This window comes from Dermacentor variabilis, chromosome 10, assembly GCF_050947875.1.
Source record: "Dermacentor variabilis isolate Ectoservices chromosome 10, ASM5094787v1, whole genome shotgun sequence".
Taxonomy (NCBI): Eukaryota; Metazoa; Arthropoda; class Arachnida; order Ixodida; family Ixodidae; genus Dermacentor; species Dermacentor variabilis.
Window position 1 is genome coordinate 34,608,901 of NC_134577.1, and position 8,298 is coordinate 34,617,198.

General features: G+C 50.2%; 1 pseudogene; it reads left to right on the plus strand.

Annotated features, from left to right (window-relative positions):
- The first annotated feature begins 4,163 nt into the window (after positions 1-4,163).
- LOC142559200 (putative ATP-dependent RNA helicase DDX5 pseudogene) lies at positions 4,164-5,759 on the plus strand (annotated as a pseudogene).
- Positions 5,760-8,298: the final 2,539 nt, after the last annotated feature.

The window sequence follows — 8,298 nt, forward strand, 5'->3', positions numbered from 1 at the left end:
CTTATTGTTCAATACAGTGGACACACCGCGCAACTGCTCACCACACCAACGTGCTCTGGAAAAAATTTGTTCATGTACTTTCCTTCCTCTTGCGATAACGGAGCGTCACCTGGCGCTGCAAGAGTTGTTAGAACTCCGAGATCACATGATACATCAACTTCTCTAGTGCTTCCTTCGTGGTAATCTTTCGGCAGCTGTTTATCTTCGCTGACTTGCGATACCTTTGTGTATCATCTCCGAGTACGCTGATGACGCCTGTGGTCTCTGGTGAGTATATTTTTCGCTTTTTGCTTCGCTGCGGCAGGGTAGGATCTGTAAAAGCAGATATATCATCAGAACATATTGTCAGGTTAGTTGGCAAATGTTTGCCAATGTGGCGCTTTGTGTAAAGGAACACTACACACAGGCACACAGGACAAGCGCAGCGCCCTGCAGTCTATGTCTGAGTATCATGTTCCATTTGCAAAACACGCGTACCATATGACATCGCTTCACTTTTATGGAAACAGGATATAAAAGGGGCTGTTCTTTATCAAATTTCTAGTCTACGTGACAAAAAACGGAACTGTTCTCTTAAAATAGTACTTTTAATCCATGCAGGTTAATTCTATTATATTAGACTGCAGGATTTAAAGTTGAATTACGCCCCCAAAATTTATTAATCAACGTTCCAAGTTTCAGTGCTGCTATATATTTATGTAACATGTTACGCAATTCTGCTTGTTAAATAGCTGACTGAGAATACTCGGCATCAGTTTTAAGAGCTGGTTTTCTTGATCGACGAAAGGTTTGATTCATCTTGTTAAGGATTAGGTAATTGAGTGTTTTGTTTACTTTGGCTTGAGTTTTCTGCAAGATACCCATAAGAGCAATACCAACTCCCAATTGTTTAAAGCTGCTGGGCAACTCAGCACTGCAATTTTCCTTCCGTAACAATTCTTGCTATAAGGCGGCAAACCAAGCTTAGGGATAGGGTGGCAGCGCGCGGCATTAACTAGCTTCGCCGCGTACTATCAATGGTCGCACGCCTTAGCGCCAAGTTAGGCCCGGCGTTTTAAGAACGTGAATTCGCTCACCGTCAGCGCAAACTGTTCGGCTCTTTAGTTTAGCCTATAATCGGGAACATCGCGCATCGCACGCGAGCAAGCGATAACGAGGAAGTGACACGCGCGCGGTTTCCTGGCGCACGTGGAGCAAGATTCGACGCGTAACATCATAGGGCACCTAACGTTGTAGCAAACGACGAGGAAAAGGCAGCGCTGGCCGTGCTCGTGGCACTTGCGCCGTCCCCTGCCAAGTAGTTTTGTACGAAAGTAATTAACTGCAGAAGCGCAAGTTGGCAAGCACTTATAGCTTGTGTTCCTTGCCTCGATCGATCAGGCACCGCCCTTTCACTCCAACAGTCGGCATAGTCGACCGCGACAGGGTCGGCGTGGTCCCTTCCTTTGAAGTGGTCCAAGAAAAGGCCGCAGCCGTTATACATCTGCCCCCATGTCATCCCCGCCAGAACTCCCTATTCAGCGTCATTTCGCCATATGTCACATCTCAAGAATGTGCAAAAATACCGCGTGGCCACGATTAAAGAACACCTAAAAGCGAAACCAAAGCTAGTACGAAGAAGCGAGAAAAAAATTCTGCCCTTCTACGTACAGGTTGGAAAGTGAAGCGAACGTACGTCGTCACATAAGTAACTCTGACTTCTTGTAATTGAAAACGCAAACGGTGACTCCTACGTAATTGATCTATGTTTAGTTCTGCCGTGTTCATGACCACTCAAAGGTGGTAATATAATAAAAGAACTGATCGGCGGAAAGCTCTCCAGCGTAACCAGTTTCTACAGCAAGCATTCAAATACCTTCGGCAGATATAAATTGCAATTTTCTACTCGTAGAAGAAATGAAGGGCAACCGCTCACATATACTGAAACGAAATTTCCGTCGGTGTTTCAGCTAGCGTCAATCGGCCAAGTATCTTCATTTTCTTACGACATCGCAGTAAAATGCGTCGCGCAAAACTAAAAAAACGATATTCACTTGAAAACAGGCGCTGAAGTTCTTTCGTTACGTCCTATAGCTGTTTTGATAAGCACAGCGCTTGCTTCTTCATAATGACTCCAGGAATGGTGTGCTTACCTCTCGTCAGTTGGGAAACGGAAAATTTTCGCCCTTGCGTCGCTCCCCGAGCTGCCACATCACGCAGCCGCGCAGCAAGCCTTGCAACCTTTGCTCAGTTTTTCCGACATTGCAAGAACAATTGAAGATGCAGAAACAAAGTTTAAAATGCACAGCATACGAAAAAACGTGCACGTGCAAATAAAGCGGCCGGAGCAGACAAAAAAAATGGCAGCCGAAACGATGAACGAAAGCGCCGCCATTGGCACAATAAATGAAGTGACCAAATAACGATGTAAGATGCCGAAAAAGAAAATAGCCAAAACCACATTTTTATTTCTGCATATAATTACATGACTTCACTTTATTGTTATGTTGTTTGAAATGATAAAGCGGCATACGCAAAATTTTCCTTTGGCCACCAGTGTCATGGCGACGCTTTACTGCCAATACCGAAACTATAGTGAACCCTTCTAGAACACCATACCGAAACTAGCCGCACTGTTCGCCCTTGGTTCTACTCCGGCAGTAACTGCGCATGCGCCGGCAGCGCCTGGTTGCGCGGTCGTATTTTGAGAGCGATCTGCGTTAGGGGTTCATAGCTTTGTGCGTGCTCTGTGTTCTCTGCGCGCACTTTGAAGCGATGGACAACACGAATGTCACTTCGCTCGCTGCGGCTGCCGTGCTTCCTCACACCAACGATTTGACAGCGAGTTTCGGTGGGGATCGAGTTTGATGTGTTCATGTTTTCTTGTGGGTGCTGTTACGACTTTGCACCGCTGGCACCACTATTACGACTTTGAGGTGGTCCTGTAGCGCTCGTCACCCGTTTCGTGACAGAGCGTTGGTAGCGAAGACTCCGAGTCAGGCGTCGGTGAGAATAACGAAAGGGACTTTATACATTACATATAGGTCACTATACAGGACAAGATCGGATCGGCACGGGGGCCGACAGCTCACAGCAAACGCGACTGTTCCCGCACGGCGACGTCCGGCGAAAACGCGTGACACATCTCACTCCAGTCGAGAGCGGCACGCTGCTCCCGGTGGGTCGGCGGATCCGGTTTTCCAGGCGGTCGCGTCGCGGCTTATAATGCCCCGAGAGACCATTGTCACTCAAACGGCCCAATACAAAGCCAGCACTCGACGGTCGTCCGAGAGGTCCAACTAGCGACCGCGCTGGCCCCCCGGTTCAAAGTTGACGGGCGCGGTGACCTCGAGGCAAAGGGAGGTACGGCGCCGGGCTGTCTGGCACTTGGTTGCACGTTTGGACATGTCGCTCGCCGATGCTTCTCCGCAGGACTCCGCTGCCTGACGGCTCACCATCTTGACTTGGCAAGGGAGAATTAGGGCGCTATATGCCTTTCGGCGCAGCCCCGGGTTTGTCCAAAGGGCGTTCGCAGGATCGATTCGGCATCTTGTAGATTCGGAATCCGGGCTGGTGGTAATGGCACAACAGCGCGTAACACCATGCTTGTTAATTTGGATAATGTGCCTATGTTTACAAGTTTCTGCGGCCGGTAAAACTACTACCCTTACTTCGTATAGCTGTCCACTAATTTGCTATCGCAATCAATCCTTCGCCTTTCGGGCGAAACTGCGAAATGTTTTTTTTTTATTTGTTCTGCCGTTCCTTTTTCTCATTGCGTCTTGGTCGGTACGCCCCTGTGGATATGTGGCACTATCTACAATCTTCATCATGATATTCACCATAATTGTTATTATCATCATCAGGACCTTCCAGAGGCATTATTTAGCTTAAGCATAGAGTGTTGCTACATCAAACGCGTGGCTGCCGCCCAACTGCCATGCACCAAATGACAGTCGATTTGAAGCCGTTGAAGATGAACCAAGGTGACATACACGCAAGGTAGCCATGGAACTTTCTGTGCACAGGATGAGACGGAAGAGATAGACCATTTCGTAAAGAGGCGAAGAAGAGGAAGACGCGCTGGAGGGAGGTCGATTGAAGCGGGCGAAATCTTGGGCCAGTGCGAGTTATCGGGCAGAACAATTTCATCGCTGCAGCACCAAGATCGAAAGGTCGCGGATATGGCAAACCTGCTCTTTCTTGAGCTCGGGCTAGACGTAGGCCAGCAGCAGAACCTTCCCAATGGCCCAAACGAACCGCTGCCGCCCATTCCCGTCCCCGATAACGCCGGTCTATTCGAAATCCAACAGCATCGTGATTTTTTGTATATGCACCACATGCCGAGAGGAGACAACTACAATGCGGCTTGGATCATCGCCAGGAGAAGAGACGCCGTCACCGCCGTCGGCCCCCTCCACCGAACGGCGTCTCCGAACTGGCGGGAAATGAACTTGCAACCTTTCGAGAGGAACTTCTACCGAGAGAATTTCAGGACGGCGTGGCGTTCTCCCGATGAGGTGGAGCAGTACCGCAAGGAAAACCGCATCACCGTGAAAGGGCGCGGCGTTCACAGGCCGTTGCTGCGTTTCCACGAGGCCAACTTCCCCGCCTGCGTAGTTGAGGCCCTTGAGGCGAATGGATACAACACCTCCTCGCCAACCACGGTCCAGGCGCAGTGCTGGCCGGTGGCGCTCAAGGGAAGAAACCTTCTCGCCGTGATCGGAGCCGGAGTCCAAGGCAAGACCTTGGCTTACCTCATTCCGGCAATCGTCCACGTTGTCAAACAGCCTCCCTTGCGGACGCATCAGGGTTTTCTAGCCCTCGTGTTGACACCGACACCAGAGAAAGCACGCCATATCCAACGGCTCGTGGGAAAATTCGAGAGCCACACCAGCGTTCGCGCAAATTGCGTGTGTTCCGACGGCTCGAAGGATCAACAACTGAGGGATCTCCGTCGCGGTTTCGAAATCTGCATAGCGACGCCCGGCCGTATCCACACGTTTCTGGAGGAGGGTAAGCTGGACCTAGTGCGGTGTACGTACTTCGTGCTGGACGACGTGGACCGCATGGTTGACATGGGGTTCGAGCAGCAGATCCTCTCCCTCGCCAAACACCTAAGGCCCAATAGGCAGACCCTGATGTGGATGTCTAGGAAACCCAAGGAGCTGTATCGGTTAGTCGACGCCTTTCTCAAGGACTACGTCGAGGTCAACGTCGGTGAGTGCCGGACATTGTCAGACCGTGAGGGCGTCGAGCAGCTAGTCTGCGTCTGTGCCGAGTCGGAGAAAGAGGCGAGATTGGTGGCGCTCTTAGAGGACGTCCTGAGTCGGCATGAGGATGCGGCAGTCAGAAAGGTCATCGTGTATGCCGAAACTAAGAAGCGGGTAGACGACCTGGTGTCCAAGCTGCGGCTCCGAGGCTGGCCCGTCGTCGGCATTCACGGAGGAACGACGGAGCGTGCCCGTGATTGGGCGGTTGCTGCCTTCAGCCGAGGCGAGACACCCGTGCTGGTGGCTACCGATGTGGCGGGGCGGGAGCTGCCCTCAGACCGCGTGCGCTACGTGGTCAACCACGACTGCGCGAGCAGCGCCGAGGTGTACGCACGCCGGATCAGCCACGCGTCGCACTTGACGGGCGATTCGTGTACGGCGTACACGTTTCTGGAGCCGGGAGCCAGGCATTGCGCCAAGGAGATGATCAGGATTTTGCGAGGAACAAAGCGAAAGGTTGACCCCGAACTCTACGTCATCGCCAAGAAGGCGAAGCAGTTCAACTGACAGGGGATCTACCACGGCGAGACTCTGTGATTCGTCGAAGAAGGGGGACTTCACGACTCCATGTTCTGGGAGACGTGGTCGTCTGGCATCAGTGCGAAGAGATTTCCGCCTGCCAGAGAGTTCCGCACAGCCGTCCATGGTCTATAGATGCTTGAAACCAGAGTAGTACTTGTAATTGCAGCGTCTTATGGAGGCAATAAATTGTGGTTTGCCTTTTTTCGTGGCAGCCTTACAAATTGACCAGCTTGTTTATGGCGGGTTCACTTATCGAATTAGTGGAACTCATACATCGGAAGTGCCAAATTGTCTCCAAAGCAATAATTTCATAATATAATAACTGATCAACTTCATTGAAACGTACCATTGGTGCGTTAAATTGGTTATCGCTAGGTTATTGTTAATTTCTCTTCGGTCGCCCTGTGATTGCTGTCGTATTAGTAGGTTTGCGTCTAAGCACGCGTATCCTCGTTGCTTTTCGGAGGTTCCATGACACGGTTTGTAAGTTTCTATGGTTCCTGGTCTCCTACGCTCTTCTGTCTGTAGCACAGTTCAGCAATTTGGTACGCCATAGTGCCTGTATAGGAGTGTGGACCAAAAGTGTCACAAGGACGCGTAGTTTTATTTTCGTGTTGGAGAACTGTCCAATCCAGAGGAGCGAAATATCCATTATTGCTCGAGAGAACATGGCTTGAAAGTATTTACCCTGACGAGCGGCGTAGTGAACAGCAAGTTATGTTGCGGAAGCGCTAGACGTCGTAACACGGTGTTCTGGACCTCTCCCAAGATGGACGGCAGTCCGTCTGTTTATATATTAATGCGATTGGCATTCTTCGCATGGCTCACCCATTTTGTGCCTATCCTTCTAGCCTTTTTACGTCACTCTTCAATGACAACGAAAACAAATAATTTCCTAAGTTTTCACGCCGCCGTAATCATGCTGTCATTCCATCGTTGCTCATGCCACGGTTGTCATGATATAGTCGTCATTGGGTCTTCGTCACTCATGGTAATTTATTCATTAGTTGTCATATACGGTCGTCTTTATGCCGACGTGGTCGCGATGTCGTCATTTTTCCAGCCTCGTCATCCACCTGTCGTCGTGGTGTCGTCATCATGCCTTTGTCGTCATGCCGGTGTTCTCACGCTGCCGTAATACCGTTGTCGTCACTTCAGAACCGCGTTCGAATTGTGGGCATACTGCCTTCATCGTTCCTTTCACGTTATTCCTTCTTCGTAATTCCACCGTATCCATGCTACCGTGATTCAATAGTTGCCACGCCGCTGTTGTAATGCCATCGACGTCATTGCTTCATCGTCATGCAATCGCCACGCATTAGTTGTTATGCAGTCATTGCGATGGTGGCGTCATTTAGACACCGTCAAAAGTCGTCGCCATCGCAATATGTTGTCGTCGTCGTAATTTAGACCTCAGAATATCATTGTTGGAGAATCGTCATCTCATTTTGATCCTGCCATTTTCGTCCTTGTGACGTCGTCGTCATTCCTACGTCATATGCGTCGTCTCACCGTTCTCGTGAGGACGCCTTCGTGATACCGTCGCCGTCATTTCATTGTCATTACTTTTTCATTGCATTGTGTGGCCACGCTGTTGTGGTCGTTTCATCGTCGTCATTCTGCCATATTTCCAGCTTTGTCATCTCACGATCGGCGTGCCGTCGTCGTCGTCCTACATTTGTTTTTCGAGCGTCGTCATAAAGATATCTTGCAGCATCGTCATTCATATGTCGTCATAACATCGAAATCAATACAGCATCATTCCTGTGCCGTCCAGCGGTCGTCGTAAAGTGTCCTCGTCATCGTTCTACCATCGTCATTGCATCGTCGTCATTATTCCATCGTCGTCATGTAATAATCGTCATTGCGTCGTCGTCATACTGCGGGCATTATGCCGTCATGGTCGTTCCATGGTCGTCATCCCCTTGTATTCATGGCTTAGTCGTCATTTCTTAGTCGTTATCCGCGGTGTTAGCATATTCGAGCGCCGCAGGTTTGTGTTGAGCGGCCGGGCCTTTCCGGCTGAAAACAGCGTCCAACATAGTCATGTGCTGCGCAGTTGCAAATAGTCTAGAAACATTCACGGCCTGCGATTACCAAATAACAGGTGAGCAATTTAAGCTCCGTACAAAACCCTGCTCCAATATCGCCACACTTTCCACATCGAGTAAGGAGGTCGCGGAGCAGGCACGCCGAGTTCGCTCCCTCGCTATCAACGGACGTTCGCATGACGTTAACGTATACGCTGCCACCGGAGAGGAAGCTATCCGAGGATTTATACACGCACTTCCACCGCGAACGCCACCGGAGACCATCATAGCGAACATACGTATGCGCAGTCAAGGCGTCGAACTTACACAAGCAAGAATGATCGGCGAAACAAAGAGCTCCACCCTTACTTTCTACGGCCCGTCGCTACCTCGGGTGGTGTACTACAACGGGAAGAACTCCTGTGTCATCCTTACCGTGCTACTGTTGAGGTGTGCAAAACATGCCATGGAAAAGGACATCGGACAGACGTCTG